At 51.0% G+C, this 15,252-nt stretch overlaps 17 non-coding genes across 17 annotated transcripts; all 17 read left to right on the forward strand.

Annotated features, from left to right (window-relative positions):
• The first annotated feature begins 559 nt into the window (after positions 1-559).
• On the forward strand, positions 560-632 carry Trnaa-ugc. Its single transcript has one exon. It is a non-coding gene; the product is annotated as a tRNA-Ala (tRNA).
• A 416-nt stretch (positions 633-1,048) lies between these two features.
• Trnaa-agc lies at positions 1,049-1,121 on the forward strand. Its single transcript has one exon. It is a non-coding gene; the product is annotated as a tRNA-Ala (tRNA).
• Positions 1,122-2,134: 1,013 nt separating this feature from the next.
• Trnaa-ugc lies at positions 2,135-2,207 on the forward strand. The gene has a single exon. It is a non-coding gene; the product is annotated as a tRNA-Ala (tRNA).
• A 416-nt stretch (positions 2,208-2,623) lies between these two features.
• On the forward strand, positions 2,624-2,696 carry Trnaa-agc. The gene has a single exon. It is a non-coding gene; the product is annotated as a tRNA-Ala (tRNA).
• Positions 2,697-3,709: 1,013 nt separating this feature from the next.
• Trnaa-ugc lies at positions 3,710-3,782 on the forward strand. Its single transcript has one exon. It is a non-coding gene; the product is annotated as a tRNA-Ala (tRNA).
• Positions 3,783-4,198: 416 nt separating this feature from the next.
• Trnaa-agc lies at positions 4,199-4,271 on the forward strand. The gene has a single exon. It is a non-coding gene; the product is annotated as a tRNA-Ala (tRNA).
• Positions 4,272-5,284: 1,013 nt separating this feature from the next.
• On the forward strand, positions 5,285-5,357 carry Trnaa-ugc. Its single transcript has one exon. It is a non-coding gene; the product is annotated as a tRNA-Ala (tRNA).
• A 416-nt stretch (positions 5,358-5,773) lies between these two features.
• On the forward strand, positions 5,774-5,846 carry Trnaa-agc. Its single transcript has one exon. It is a non-coding gene; the product is annotated as a tRNA-Ala (tRNA).
• A 1,013-nt stretch (positions 5,847-6,859) lies between these two features.
• Trnaa-ugc lies at positions 6,860-6,932 on the forward strand. The gene has a single exon. It is a non-coding gene; the product is annotated as a tRNA-Ala (tRNA).
• Positions 6,933-7,348: 416 nt separating this feature from the next.
• Trnaa-agc lies at positions 7,349-7,421 on the forward strand. The gene has a single exon. It is a non-coding gene; the product is annotated as a tRNA-Ala (tRNA).
• Positions 7,422-8,434: 1,013 nt separating this feature from the next.
• Positions 8,435-8,507, forward strand: Trnaa-ugc. Its single transcript has one exon. It is a non-coding gene; the product is annotated as a tRNA-Ala (tRNA).
• Positions 8,508-8,923: 416 nt separating this feature from the next.
• On the forward strand, positions 8,924-8,996 carry Trnaa-agc. The gene has a single exon. It is a non-coding gene; the product is annotated as a tRNA-Ala (tRNA).
• A 1,013-nt stretch (positions 8,997-10,009) lies between these two features.
• Positions 10,010-10,082, forward strand: Trnaa-ugc. Its single transcript has one exon. It is a non-coding gene; the product is annotated as a tRNA-Ala (tRNA).
• Positions 10,083-11,580: 1,498 nt separating this feature from the next.
• On the forward strand, positions 11,581-11,653 carry Trnaa-ugc. The gene has a single exon. It is a non-coding gene; the product is annotated as a tRNA-Ala (tRNA).
• A 1,502-nt stretch (positions 11,654-13,155) lies between these two features.
• Trnaa-ugc lies at positions 13,156-13,228 on the forward strand. The gene has a single exon. It is a non-coding gene; the product is annotated as a tRNA-Ala (tRNA).
• Positions 13,229-13,642: 414 nt separating this feature from the next.
• Trnaa-agc lies at positions 13,643-13,715 on the forward strand. The gene has a single exon. It is a non-coding gene; the product is annotated as a tRNA-Ala (tRNA).
• A 1,011-nt stretch (positions 13,716-14,726) lies between these two features.
• Trnaa-ugc lies at positions 14,727-14,799 on the forward strand. Its single transcript has one exon. It is a non-coding gene; the product is annotated as a tRNA-Ala (tRNA).
• The last annotated feature ends 453 nt before the right edge of the window (positions 14,800-15,252 follow it).

The raw sequence follows: 15,252 nt of genomic DNA on the forward strand, positions 1-15,252 counted from the left end.
GGCGGCCTAAGTCGTAGGCGAAATGTGCTCATTCGCTTGTGTGCGACGTCAAGCTCTAAATAAGGCTGTCACTAGCGTGAGCGTTGCGTGAGCGTCGTGTAAAGTCGGAAAAGTCGTCTGCGTGGGTGAGTGCCATGTTTGGGGAGCGTTTCGTAGTTTGCGCAGTGCAATGGAGACGCGGAAAGTTGTTGTGGCCCAGTCTTTTGCAGTTGGACGACAAGAGTGGTACACAGTAGTAAAGTGCGAGGCAGTGAGTTGGCATGAACAGTCGAGTGCACAATGGGTCTTCAGATGTGCTTGTTACCTCAGGTGCTGTGTGATTGTCGACATGGAGTGAAAACGGAGCAACTTGTGACTGTCCCTTCAATTTAAGACGTTAAAAACGGACGGAATTTGCAGTCGTAATACCAGAGCATCGAAACTACTTGGAACTCTTGCGTATGTGAACGTGTCCGCGCCTTTGTACTCTGGTCCCTTCACCCCTGCAAACCAACCAACCATCGTGTCCGTGCACATAAGAGTAGCAAAGAACGGAGAACAGCGCAGCTTGGTTGTGCTTGGGGGCGTAGCTCAGTTGGTAGAGCGTTCGCTTTGCATGTGAAAGGTCCCGGGTTCAAGCCCCGGCGCCTCCATGTTTTGTGGTCAGTGCGTGGTAAGTGTTGGTCGCGGCGAGCCTAAAGGCACGCAAGATGTTGCAAAGCCAGCGTCACAGACTCGTATACTGACGTAAGGAGAGCAAGACGTAAATGTGAGGACCGGCTGTTGTCGAGGTGTCATCGAGTGCAAATCTGCCTTAGGTATAACGGCCTAACCTCAATGAAGTCTAGAGAGTGGACAACACGTTCGTCTACCTCAGAGCGTTGGCCGAACGCTATTTTCGACGTCGTGCGTGCCACTTTGATTTTGGCCAACTACGATTCGATACAGAATGCAGGAAACCTGAAAGACACCCTCACGGACACATTGAGAGTAGTGTTTGTCAGCGGAATAATGGGAGTGCAAGGGTCTGTGTCATTGATATGGCTGTATGTAGCGCGGTTCGTCAGCAGGGGGCGTAGCTCAGATGGTAGAGCGCTCGCTTAGCATGCGAGAGGTACTGGGATCGATACCCAGCGCCTCCAGAATTTTTAACACCCCAACATGCGCACACTGCCATGCAAGTGGAATAATTCACAGCCAGAAAATGTGTCAAGGCAGATACGAGCCAACGATTAGCAGCCACAATTGGCAAGCGTGCTGTAATGCGCACGAAGCACCCTCCTCCCACCACTACACATAATTTAGAAACAGTACAAGTGTTCCCATAAGATTCTCAAACCTATGTCGCAAAGATCAGCCTTGCGCCGAATTCACAAAAATCCCACTGCACATTCCAATTCTTGACGTGCAGTCGGCTGCTACTGGTGTTGCTAGTTGTGACTGCTGATGACAGATGCCGTAGCAATCAATTCATGGAGTGACTTGTATGTTTTGCGATACTCTGTCTCTGACAAGCAAGCAGAGGTGACATAGGCGCGAACACAGGAAGCTTGCAGCCCCTCGCTGCCTGCAGACACCGAACAGCCACACTAGGAGGGCGGCCTAAGTCGTAGGCGAAATGTGCTCATTCGCTTGTGTGCGACGTCAAGCTCTAAATAAGGCTGTCACTAGCGTGAGCGTTGCGTGAGCGTCGTGTAAAGTCGGAAAAGTCGTCTGCGTGGGTGAGTGCCATGTTTGGGGAGCGTTTCGTAGTTTGCGCAGTGCAATGGAGACGCGGAAAGTTGTTGTGGCCCAGTCTTTTGCAGTTGGACGACAAGAGTGGTACACAGTAGTAAAGTGCGAGGCAGTGAGTTGGCATGAACAGTCGAGTGCACAATGGGTCTTCAGATGTGCTTGTTACCTCAGGTGCTGTGTGATTGTCGACATGGAGTGAAAACGGAGCAACTTGTGACTGTCCCTTCAATTTAAGACGTTAAAAACGGACGGAATTTGCAGTCGTAATACCAGAGCATCGAAACTACTTGGAACTCTTGCGTATGTGAACGTGTCCGCGCCTTTGTACTCTGGTCCCTTCACCCCTGCAAACCAACCAACCATCGTGTCCGTGCACATAAGAGTAGCAAAGAACGGAGAACAGCGCAGCTTGGTTGTGCTTGGGGGCGTAGCTCAGTTGGTAGAGCGTTCGCTTTGCATGTGAAAGGTCCCGGGTTCAAGCCCCGGCGCCTCCATGTTTTGTGGTCAGTGCGTGGTAAGTGTTGGTCGCGGCGAGCCTAAAGGCACGCAAGATGTTGCAAAGCCAGCGTCACAGACTCGTATACTGACGTAAGGAGAGCAAGACGTAAATGTGAGGACCGGCTGTTGTCGAGGTGTCATCGAGTGCAAATCTGCCTTAGGTATAACGGCCTAACCTCAATGAAGTCTAGAGAGTGGACAACACGTTCGTCTACCTCAGAGCGTTGGCCGAACGCTATTTTCGACGTCGTGCGTGCCACTTTGATTTTGGCCAACTACGATTCGATACAGAATGCAGGAAACCTGAAAGACACCCTCACGGACACATTGAGAGTAGTGTTTGTCAGCGGAATAATGGGAGTGCAAGGGTCTGTGTCATTGATATGGCTGTATGTAGCGCGGTTCGTCAGCAGGGGGCGTAGCTCAGATGGTAGAGCGCTCGCTTAGCATGCGAGAGGTACTGGGATCGATACCCAGCGCCTCCAGAATTTTTAACACCCCAACATGCGCACACTGCCATGCAAGTGGAATAATTCACAGCCAGAAAATGTGTCAAGGCAGATACGAGCCAACGATTAGCAGCCACAATTGGCAAGCGTGCTGTAATGCGCACGAAGCACCCTCCTCCCACCACTACACATAATTTAGAAACAGTACAAGTGTTCCCATAAGATTCTCAAACCTATGTCGCAAAGATCAGCCTTGCGCCGAATTCACAAAAATCCCACTGCACATTCCAATTCTTGACGTGCAGTCGGCTGCTACTGGTGTTGCTAGTTGTGACTGCTGATGACAGATGCCGTAGCAATCAATTCATGGAGTGACTTGTATGTTTTGCGATACTCTGTCTCTGACAAGCAAGCAGAGGTGACATAGGCGCGAACACAGGAAGCTTGCAGCCCCTCGCTGCCTGCAGACACCGAACAGCCACACTAGGAGGGCGGCCTAAGTCGTAGGCGAAATGTGCTCATTCGCTTGTGTGCGACGTCAAGCTCTAAATAAGGCTGTCACTAGCGTGAGCGTTGCGTGAGCGTCGTGTAAAGTCGGAAAAGTCGTCTGCGTGGGTGAGTGCCATGTTTGGGGAGCGTTTCGTAGTTTGCGCAGTGCAATGGAGACGCGGAAAGTTGTTGTGGCCCAGTCTTTTGCAGTTGGACGACAAGAGTGGTACACAGTAGTAAAGTGCGAGGCAGTGAGTTGGCATGAACAGTCGAGTGCACAATGGGTCTTCAGATGTGCTTGTTACCTCAGGTGCTGTGTGATTGTCGACATGGAGTGAAAACGGAGCAACTTGTGACTGTCCCTTCAATTTAAGACGTTAAAAACGGACGGAATTTGCAGTCGTAATACCAGAGCATCGAAACTACTTGGAACTCTTGCGTATGTGAACGTGTCCGCGCCTTTGTACTCTGGTCCCTTCACCCCTGCAAACCAACCAACCATCGTGTCCGTGCACATAAGAGTAGCAAAGAACGGAGAACAGCGCAGCTTGGTTGTGCTTGGGGGCGTAGCTCAGTTGGTAGAGCGTTCGCTTTGCATGTGAAAGGTCCCGGGTTCAAGCCCCGGCGCCTCCATGTTTTGTGGTCAGTGCGTGGTAAGTGTTGGTCGCGGCGAGCCTAAAGGCACGCAAGATGTTGCAAAGCCAGCGTCACAGACTCGTATACTGACGTAAGGAGAGCAAGACGTAAATGTGAGGACCGGCTGTTGTCGAGGTGTCATCGAGTGCAAATCTGCCTTAGGTATAACGGCCTAACCTCAATGAAGTCTAGAGAGTGGACAACACGTTCGTCTACCTCAGAGCGTTGGCCGAACGCTATTTTCGACGTCGTGCGTGCCACTTTGATTTTGGCCAACTACGATTCGATACAGAATGCAGGAAACCTGAAAGACACCCTCACGGACACATTGAGAGTAGTGTTTGTCAGCGGAATAATGGGAGTGCAAGGGTCTGTGTCATTGATATGGCTGTATGTAGCGCGGTTCGTCAGCAGGGGGCGTAGCTCAGATGGTAGAGCGCTCGCTTAGCATGCGAGAGGTACTGGGATCGATACCCAGCGCCTCCAGAATTTTTAACACCCCAACATGCGCACACTGCCATGCAAGTGGAATAATTCACAGCCAGAAAATGTGTCAAGGCAGATACGAGCCAACGATTAGCAGCCACAATTGGCAAGCGTGCTGTAATGCGCACGAAGCACCCTCCTCCCACCACTACACATAATTTAGAAACAGTACAAGTGTTCCCATAAGATTCTCAAACCTATGTCGCAAAGATCAGCCTTGCGCCGAATTCACAAAAATCCCACTGCACATTCCAATTCTTGACGTGCAGTCGGCTGCTACTGGTGTTGCTAGTTGTGACTGCTGATGACAGATGCCGTAGCAATCAATTCATGGAGTGACTTGTATGTTTTGCGATACTCTGTCTCTGACAAGCAAGCAGAGGTGACATAGGCGCGAACACAGGAAGCTTGCAGCCCCTCGCTGCCTGCAGACACCGAACAGCCACACTAGGAGGGCGGCCTAAGTCGTAGGCGAAATGTGCTCATTCGCTTGTGTGCGACGTCAAGCTCTAAATAAGGCTGTCACTAGCGTGAGCGTTGCGTGAGCGTCGTGTAAAGTCGGAAAAGTCGTCTGCGTGGGTGAGTGCCATGTTTGGGGAGCGTTTCGTAGTTTGCGCAGTGCAATGGAGACGCGGAAAGTTGTTGTGGCCCAGTCTTTTGCAGTTGGACGACAAGAGTGGTACACAGTAGTAAAGTGCGAGGCAGTGAGTTGGCATGAACAGTCGAGTGCACAATGGGTCTTCAGATGTGCTTGTTACCTCAGGTGCTGTGTGATTGTCGACATGGAGTGAAAACGGAGCAACTTGTGACTGTCCCTTCAATTTAAGACGTTAAAAACGGACGGAATTTGCAGTCGTAATACCAGAGCATCGAAACTACTTGGAACTCTTGCGTATGTGAACGTGTCCGCGCCTTTGTACTCTGGTCCCTTCACCCCTGCAAACCAACCAACCATCGTGTCCGTGCACATAAGAGTAGCAAAGAACGGAGAACAGCGCAGCTTGGTTGTGCTTGGGGGCGTAGCTCAGTTGGTAGAGCGTTCGCTTTGCATGTGAAAGGTCCCGGGTTCAAGCCCCGGCGCCTCCATGTTTTGTGGTCAGTGCGTGGTAAGTGTTGGTCGCGGCGAGCCTAAAGGCACGCAAGATGTTGCAAAGCCAGCGTCACAGACTCGTATACTGACGTAAGGAGAGCAAGACGTAAATGTGAGGACCGGCTGTTGTCGAGGTGTCATCGAGTGCAAATCTGCCTTAGGTATAACGGCCTAACCTCAATGAAGTCTAGAGAGTGGACAACACGTTCGTCTACCTCAGAGCGTTGGCCGAACGCTATTTTCGACGTCGTGCGTGCCACTTTGATTTTGGCCAACTACGATTCGATACAGAATGCAGGAAACCTGAAAGACACCCTCACGGACACATTGAGAGTAGTGTTTGTCAGCGGAATAATGGGAGTGCAAGGGTCTGTGTCATTGATATGGCTGTATGTAGCGCGGTTCGTCAGCAGGGGGCGTAGCTCAGATGGTAGAGCGCTCGCTTAGCATGCGAGAGGTACTGGGATCGATACCCAGCGCCTCCAGAATTTTTAACACCCCAACATGCGCACACTGCCATGCAAGTGGAATAATTCACAGCCAGAAAATGTGTCAAGGCAGATACGAGCCAACGATTAGCAGCCACAATTGGCAAGCGTGCTGTAATGCGCACGAAGCACCCTCCTCCCACCACTACACATAATTTAGAAACAGTACAAGTGTTCCCATAAGATTCTCAAACCTATGTCGCAAAGATCAGCCTTGCGCCGAATTCACAAAAATCCCACTGCACATTCCAATTCTTGACGTGCAGTCGGCTGCTACTGGTGTTGCTAGTTGTGACTGCTGATGACAGATGCCGTAGCAATCAATTCATGGAGTGACTTGTATGTTTTGCGATACTCTGTCTCTGACAAGCAAGCAGAGGTGACATAGGCGCGAACACAGGAAGCTTGCAGCCCCTCGCTGCCTGCAGACACCGAACAGCCACACTAGGAGGGCGGCCTAAGTCGTAGGCGAAATGTGCTCATTCGCTTGTGTGCGACGTCAAGCTCTAAATAAGGCTGTCACTAGCGTGAGCGTTGCGTGAGCGTCGTGTAAAGTCGGAAAAGTCGTCTGCGTGGGTGAGTGCCATGTTTGGGGAGCGTTTCGTAGTTTGCGCAGTGCAATGGAGACGCGGAAAGTTGTTGTGGCCCAGTCTTTTGCAGTTGGACGACAAGAGTGGTACACAGTAGTAAAGTGCGAGGCAGTGAGTTGGCATGAACAGTCGAGTGCACAATGGGTCTTCAGATGTGCTTGTTACCTCAGGTGCTGTGTGATTGTCGACATGGAGTGAAAACGGAGCAACTTGTGACTGTCCCTTCAATTTAAGACGTTAAAAACGGACGGAATTTGCAGTCGTAATACCAGAGCATCGAAACTACTTGGAACTCTTGCGTATGTGAACGTGTCCGCGCCTTTGTACTCTGGTCCCTTCACCCCTGCAAACCAACCAACCATCGTGTCCGTGCACATAAGAGTAGCAAAGAACGGAGAACAGCGCAGCTTGGTTGTGCTTGGGGGCGTAGCTCAGTTGGTAGAGCGTTCGCTTTGCATGTGAAAGGTCCCGGGTTCAAGCCCCGGCGCCTCCATGTTTTGTGGTCAGTGCGTGGTAAGTGTTGGTCGCGGCGAGCCTAAAGGCACGCAAGATGTTGCAAAGCCAGCGTCACAGACTCGTATACTGACGTAAGGAGAGCAAGACGTAAATGTGAGGACCGGCTGTTGTCGAGGTGTCATCGAGTGCAAATCTGCCTTAGGTATAACGGCCTAACCTCAATGAAGTCTAGAGAGTGGACAACACGTTCGTCTACCTCAGAGCGTTGGCCGAACGCTATTTTCGACGTCGTGCGTGCCACTTTGATTTTGGCCAACTACGATTCGATACAGAATGCAGGAAACCTGAAAGACACCCTCACGGACACATTGAGAGTAGTGTTTGTCAGCGGAATAATGGGAGTGCAAGGGTCTGTGTCATTGATATGGCTGTATGTAGCGCGGTTCGTCAGCAGGGGGCGTAGCTCAGATGGTAGAGCGCTCGCTTAGCATGCGAGAGGTACTGGGATCGATACCCAGCGCCTCCAGAATTTTTAACACCCCAACATGCGCACACTGCCATGCAAGTGGAATAATTCACAGCCAGAAAATGTGTCAAGGCAGATACGAGCCAACGATTAGCAGCCACAATTGGCAAGCGTGCTGTAATGCGCACGAAGCACCCTCCTCCCACCACTACACATAATTTAGAAACAGTACAAGTGTTCCCATAAGATTCTCAAACCTATGTCGCAAAGATCAGCCTTGCGCCGAATTCACAAAAATCCCACTGCACATTCCAATTCTTGACGTGCAGTCGGCTGCTACTGGTGTTGCTAGTTGTGACTGCTGATGACAGATGCCGTAGCAATCAATTCATGGAGTGACTTGTATGTTTTGCGATACTCTGTCTCTGACAAGCAAGCAGAGGTGACATAGGCGCGAACACAGGAAGCTTGCAGCCCCTCGCTGCCTGCAGACACCGAACAGCCACACTAGGAGGGCGGCCTAAGTCGTAGGCGAAATGTGCTCATTCGCTTGTGTGCGACGTCAAGCTCTAAATAAGGCTGTCACTAGCGTGAGCGTTGCGTGAGCGTCGTGTAAAGTCGGAAAAGTCGTCTGCGTGGGTGAGTGCCATGTTTGGGGAGCGTTTCGTAGTTTGCGCAGTGCAATGGAGACGCGGAAAGTTGTTGTGGCCCAGTCTTTTGCAGTTGGACGACAAGAGTGGTACACAGTAGTAAAGTGCGAGGCAGTGAGTTGGCATGAACAGTCGAGTGCACAATGGGTCTTCAGATGTGCTTGTTACCTCAGGTGCTGTGTGATTGTCGACATGGAGTGAAAACGGAGCAACTTGTGACTGTCCCTTCAATTTAAGACGTTAAAAACGGACGGAATTTGCAGTCGTAATACCAGAGCATCGAAACTACTTGGAACTCTTGCGTATGTGAACGTGTCCGCGCCTTTGTACTCTGGTCCCTTCACCCCTGCAAACCAACCAACCATCGTGTCCGTGCACATAAGAGTAGCAAAGAACGGAGAACAGCGCAGCTTGGTTGTGCTTGGGGGCGTAGCTCAGTTGGTAGAGCGTTCGCTTTGCATGTGAAAGGTCCCGGGTTCAAGCCCCGGCGCCTCCATGTTTTGTGGTCAGTGCGTGGTAAGTGTTGGTCGCGGCGAGCCTAAAGGCACGCAAGATGTTGCAAAGCCAGCGTCACAGACTCGTATACTGACGTAAGGAGAGCAAGACGTAAATGTGAGGACCGGCTGTTGTCGAGGTGTCATCGAGTGCAAATCTGCCTTAGGTATAACGGCCTAACCTCAATGAAGTCTAGAGAGTGGACAACACGTTCGTCTACCTCAGAGCGTTGGCCGAACGCTATTTTCGACGTCGTGCGTGCCACTTTGATTTTGGCCAACTACGATTCGATACAGAATGCAGGAAACCTGAAAGACACCCTCACGGACACATTGAGAGTAGTGTTTGTCAGCGGAATAATGGGAGTGCAAGGGTCTGTGTCATTGATATGGCTGTATGTAGCGCGGTTCGTCAGCAGGGGGCGTAGCTCAGATGGTAGAGCGCTCGCTTAGCATGCGAGAGGTACTGGGATCGATACCCAGCGCCTCCAGAATTTTTAACACCCCAACATGCGCACACTGCCATGCAAGTGGAATAATTCACAGCCAGAAAATGTGTCAAGGCAGATACGAGCCAACGATTAGCAGCCACAATTGGCAAGCGTGCTGTAATGCGCACGAAGCACCCTCCTCCCACCACTACACATAATTTAGAAACAGTACAAGTGTTCCCATAAGATTCTCAAACCTATGTCGCAAAGATCAGCCTTGCGCCGAATTCACAAAAATCCCACTGCACATTCCAATTCTTGACGTGCAGTCGGCTGCTACTGGTGTTGCTAGTTGTGACTGCTGATGACAGATGCCGTAGCAATCAATTCATGGAGTGACTTGTATGTTTTGCGATACTCTGTCTCTGACAAGCAAGCAGAGGTGACATAGGCGCGAACACAGGAAGCTTGCAGCCCCTCGCTGCCTGCAGACACCGAACAGCCACACTAGGAGGGCGGCCTAAGTCGTAGGCGAAATGTGCTCATTCGCTTGTGTGCGACGTCAAGCTCTAAATAAGGCTGTCACTAGCGTGAGCGTTGCGTGAGCGTCGTGTAAAGTCGGAAAAGTCGTCTGCGTGGGTGAGTGCCATGTTTGGGGAGCGTTTCGTAGTTTGCGCAGTGCAATGGAGACGCGGAAAGTTGTTGTGGCCCAGTCTTTTGCAGTTGGACGACAAGAGTGGTACACAGTAGTAAAGTGCGAGGCAGTGAGTTGGCATGAACAGTCGAGTGCACAATGGGTCTTCAGATGTGCTTGTTACCTCAGGTGCTGTGTGATTGTCGACATGGAGTGAAAACGGAGCAACTTGTGACTGTCCCTTCAATTTAAGACGTTAAAAACGGACGGAATTTGCAGTCGTAATACCAGAGCATCGAAACTACTTGGAACTCTTGCGTATGTGAACGTGTCCGCGCCTTTGTACTCTGGTCCCTTCACCCCTGCAAACCAACCAACCATCGTGTCCGTGCACATAAGAGTAGCAAAGAACGGAGAACAGCGCAGCTTGGTTGTGCTTGGGGGCGTAGCTCAGTTGGTAGAGCGTTCGCTTTGCATGTGAAAGGTCCCGGGTTCAAGCCCCGGCGCCTCCATGTTTTGTGGTCAGTGCGTGGTAAGTGTTGGTCGCGGCGAGCCTAAAGGCACGCAAGATGTTGCAAAGCCAGCGTCACAGACTCGTATACTGACGTAAGGAGAGCAAGACGTAAATGTGAGGACCGGCTGTTGTCGAGGTGTCATCGAGTGCAAATCTGCCTTAGGTATAACGGCCTAACCTCAATGAAGTCTAGAGAGTGGACAACACGTTCGTCTACCTCAGAGCGTTGGCCGAACGCTATTTCGACGTCGTGCGTGCCACTTTGATTTTGGCCAACTACGATTCGATACAGAATGCAGGAAACCTGAAAGACACCCTCACGGACACATTGAGAGTAGTGTTTGTCAGCGGAATAATGGGAGTGCAAGGGTCTGTGTCATTGATATGGCTGTATGTAGCGCGGTTCGTCAGCAGGGGCGTAGCTCAGATGGTAGAGCGCTCGCTTAGCATGCGAGAGGTACTGGGATCGATACCAGCGCCTCCAGAATTTTTAACACCCCAACATGCGCACACTGCCATGCAAGTGGAATAATTCACAGCCAGAAAATGTGTCAAGGCAGATACGAGCCAACGATTAGCAGCCACAATTGGCAAGCGTGCTGTAATGCGCACGAAGCACCCTCCTCCACCACTACACATAATTTAGAAACAGTACAAGTGTTCCCATAAGATTCTCAAACCTATGTCGCAAAGATCAGCCTTGCGCGAATTCACAAAAATCCCACTGCACATTCCAATTCTTGACGTGCAGTCGGCTGCTACTGGTGTTGCTAGTTGTGACTGCTGATGACAGATGCCGTAGCAATCAATTCATGGAGTGACTTGTATGTTTTGCGATACTCTGTCTCTGACAAGCAAGCAGAGGTGACATAGGCGCGAACACAGGAAGCTTGCAGCCCCTCGCTGCCTGCAGACACCGAACAGCCACACTAGGAGGGCGGCCTAAGTCGTAGGCGAAATGTGCTCATTCGCTTGTGTGCGACGTCAAGCTCTAAATAAGGCTGTCACTAGCGTGAGCGTTGCGTGAGCGTCGTGTAAAGTCGGAAAAGTCGTCTGCGTGGGTGAGTGCCATGTTTGGGGAGCGTTTCGTAGTTTGCGCAGTGCAATGGAGACGCGGAAAGTTGTTGTGGCCCAGTCTTTTGCAGTTGGACGACAAGAGTGGTACACAGTAGTAAAGTGCGAGGCAGTGAGTTGGCATGAACAGTCGAGTGCACAATGGGTCTTCAGATGTGCTTGTTACCTCAGGTGCTGTGTGATTGTCGACATGGAGTGAAAACGGAGCAACTTGTGACTGTCCCTTCAATTTAAGACGTTAAAAACGGACGGAATTTGCAGTCGTAATTCCAGAGCATCGAAACTACTTGGAACTCTTGCGTATGTGAACGTGTCCGCGCCTTTGTACTCTGGTCCCTTCACCCCTGCAAACCAACCAACCATCGTGTCCGTGCACAATAAGAGTAGCAAAGAACGGAGAACAGCGCAGCTTGGTTGTGCTTGGGGGCGTAGCTAAGTTGGTAGAGCGTTCGCTTTGCATGTGAAAGGTCCCGGGTTCAAGCCCCGGCGCCTCCATGTTTTGTGGTCAGTGCGTGGTAAGTGTTGGTCGCGGCGAGCCTAAAGGCACGCAAGATGTTGCAAAGCCAGCGTCACAGACTCGTATACTGACGTAAGGAGAGCAAGACGTAAATGTGAGGACCGGCTGTTGTCGAGGTGTCATCGAGTGCAAATCTGCCTTAGGTATAACGGCCTAACCTCAATGAAGTCTAGAGAGTGGACAACACGTTCGTCTACCTCAGAGCGTTGGCCGAACGCTATTTTCGACGTCGTGCGTGCCACTTTGATTTTGGCCAACTACGATTTCGATACAGAATGCAGGAAACCTGAAAGACACCCTCACGGACACATTGAGAGTAGTGTTTGTCAGCGGAATAATGGGAGTGCAAGGGTCTGTGTCATTGATATGGCTGTATGTAGCGCGGTTCGTCAGCAGGGGGCGTAGCTCAGATGGGTAGAGCGCTCGCTTAGCATGCGAGAGGTACTGGATCGATACCCAGCGCCTCCAGAATTTTTAACACCCCAACATGCGCACACTGCCATGCAAGTGGAATAATTCACAGCCAGAAAATGTGTCAAGGCAGATACGAGCCAACGATTAGCAGCCACAATTGGCAAGCGTGCTGTAATGCGCACGAAGCACCCTCCTCCCACCACTACACATAATTTAGAAACAGTACAAGTGTTTCCCATAAGATTCTCAAACCTATGTCGCAAAGATCAGCCTTGCGCCGAATTCACAAAAAATCCCACTGCACATTCAATTCTTGACGTGCAGTCGGCTGCTACTGGTGTTGCTAGTTGTGACTGCTGATGACAGATGCCGTAGCAATCAATTCATGGAGTGACTTGTATGTTTTGCGATACTCTGTCTCTGACAAGCAAGCAGAGGTGACATAGGCGCGAACACAGGAAGCTTGCAGCCCCTCGCTGCCTGCAGACACCGAACAGCCACACTAGGAGGGCGGCCTAAGTCGTAGGCGAAATGTGCTCATTCGCTTGTGTGCGACGTCAAGCTCTAAATAAGGCTGTCACTAGCGTGAGCGTTGCGTGAGCGTCGTGTAAAGTCGGAAAAGTCGTCTGCGTGGGTGAGTGCCATGTTTGGGGAGCGTTTCGTAGTTTGCGCAGTGCAATGGAGACGCGGAAAGTTGTTGTGGCCCAGTCTTTTGCAGTTGGACGACAAGAGTGGTACACAGTAGTAAAGTGCGAGGCAGTGAGTTGGCATGAACAGTCGAGTGCACAATGGGTCTTCAGATGTGCTTGTTACCTCAGGTGCTGTGTGATTGTCGACATGGAGTGAAAACGGAGCAACTTGTGACTGTCCCTTCAATTTAAGACGTTAAAAACGGACGGAATTGCAGTCGTAATACCAGAGCATCGAAACTACTTGGAACTCTTGCGTATGTGAACGTGTCCGCGCCTTGTACTCTGGTCCCTTCACCCCTGCAAACCAACCAACCATCGTGTCCGTGCACATAAGAGTAGCAAAGAACGGAGAACAGCGCAGCTTGGTTGTGCTTGGGGGCGTAGCTAAGTTGGTAGAGCGTTCGCTTTGCATGTGAAAGGTCCCGGGTTCAAGCCCCGGCGCCTCCATGTTTTGTGGTCAGTGCGTGGTAAGTGTGGTCGCGGCGAGCCTAAAGGCACGCAAGATGTTGCAAAGCAGCGTCACAGACTCGTATACTGACGTAAGGAGAGCAAGACGTAAATGTGAGGACCGGCTGTTGTCGAGGTGTCATCGAGTGCAAATCTGCCTTAGGTATAACGGCCTAACCTCAATGAAGTCTAGAGAGTGGACAACACGTTCGTCTACCTCAGAGCGTTGGCCGAACGCTATTTTCGACGTCGTGCGTGCCACTTTGATTTTGGCCAACTACGATTCGATACAGAATGCAGGAAACCTGAAAGACACCCTCACGGACACATTGAGAGTAGTGTTTGTCAGCGGAATAATGGGAGTGCAAGGGTCTGTGTCATTGATATGGCTGTATGTAGCGCGGTTCGTCAGCAGGGGGCGTAGCTCAGATGGTAGAGCGCTCGCTTAGCATGCGAGAGGTACTGGGATCGATACCCAGCGCCTCCAGAATTTTTAACACCCCAACATGCGCACACTGCCATGCAAGTGAATAATTCACAGCCAGAAAATGTGTCAAGGCAGATACGAGCCAACGATTAGCAGCCACAATTGCAAGCGTGCTGTAATGCGCACGAAGCACCCTCCTCCCACCACTACACATAATTTAGAAACAGTACAAGTGTTCCCATAAGATTCTCAAACCTATGTCGCAAAGATCAGCCTTGCGCCGAATTCACAAAAATCCCACTGCACATTCCAATTCTTGACGTGCAGTCGGCTGCTACTGGTGTTGCTAGTTGTGACTGCTGATGACAGATGCCGTAGCAATCAATTCATGGAGTGACTTGTATGTTTTGCGATACTCTGTCTCTGACAAGCAAGCAGAGGTGACATAGGCGCGAACACAGAAGCTTGCAGCCCCTCGCTGCCTGCAGACACCGAACAGCCACACTAGGAGGGCGGCCTAAGTCGTAGGCGAAATGTGCTCATTCGCTTGTGTGCGACGTCAAGCTCTAAATAAGGCTGTCACTAGCGTGAGCGTTGCGTGAGCGTCGTGTAAAGTCGGAAAAGTCGTCTGCGTGGGTGAGTGCCATGTTTGGGGAGCGTTTCGTAAGTTTGCGCAGTGCAATGGAGACGCGAAAGTTGTTGTGGCCCAGTCTTTTTGCAGTTGGACGACAAGAGTGGTACACAGTAGTAAAGTGCGAGGCAGTGAGTTGGCATGAACAGTCGAGTGCACAATGGGTCTTCAGATGTGGCTTGTTACCTCAGGTGCTGTGTGATTGTCGACATGGAGTGAAAACGGAGCAACTTGTGACTGTCCCTTCAATTTAAGACGTTAAAAACGGACGGAATTTGCAGTCGTAATACCAGAGCATCGAAACTACTTGGAACTCTTGCGTATGTGAACGTGTCCGCGCCTTTGTACTCTGGTCCCTTCACCCTGCAAACCAACCCAACCATCGTGTCCGTGCACATAAGAGTAGCAAAGAACGGAGAACAGCGCAGCTTGGTTGTGCTTGGGGGCGTAGCTCAGTTGGTAGAGCGTTCGCTTTGCATGTGAAAGGTCCCGGTTCAAGCCCCGGCGCCTCATGTTTGTGGTCAGTGCGTGGTAAGTGTTGGTCGCGGCGAGCCTAAAGGCACGCAAGATGTTGCAAAGCCAGCGTCACAGACTCGTATACTGACGTAAGGAGAGCAAGACGTAAATGTGAGGACCGGCTGTTGTCGAGGTGTCATCGAGTGCAAATCTGCCTTAGGTATAACGGCCTAACCTCCAATGAAGTCTAGAGAGTGGACAACACGTTCGTCTACCTCAGAGCGTTGGCCGAACGCTATTTCGACGTCGTGCGTGCCACTTTGATTTTGGCCAACTACGATTCGATACAGAATGCAGGAAACCTGAAAGACACCCTCACGGACACATTGAGAGTAGTGTTTGTCAGCGGAATAATGGGAGTGCAAGGGGTCTGTGTCATTGATATGGCTGTATGTAGCGCGGTTCGTCAGCAGGGGCGTAGCTCAGATGGTAGAGCGCTCGCTTAGCATG

Source organism: Schistocerca piceifrons, chromosome 9, assembly GCF_021461385.2.
Source record: "Schistocerca piceifrons isolate TAMUIC-IGC-003096 chromosome 9, iqSchPice1.1, whole genome shotgun sequence".
NCBI lineage: Eukaryota > Metazoa > Arthropoda > Insecta > Orthoptera > Acrididae > Schistocerca > Schistocerca piceifrons.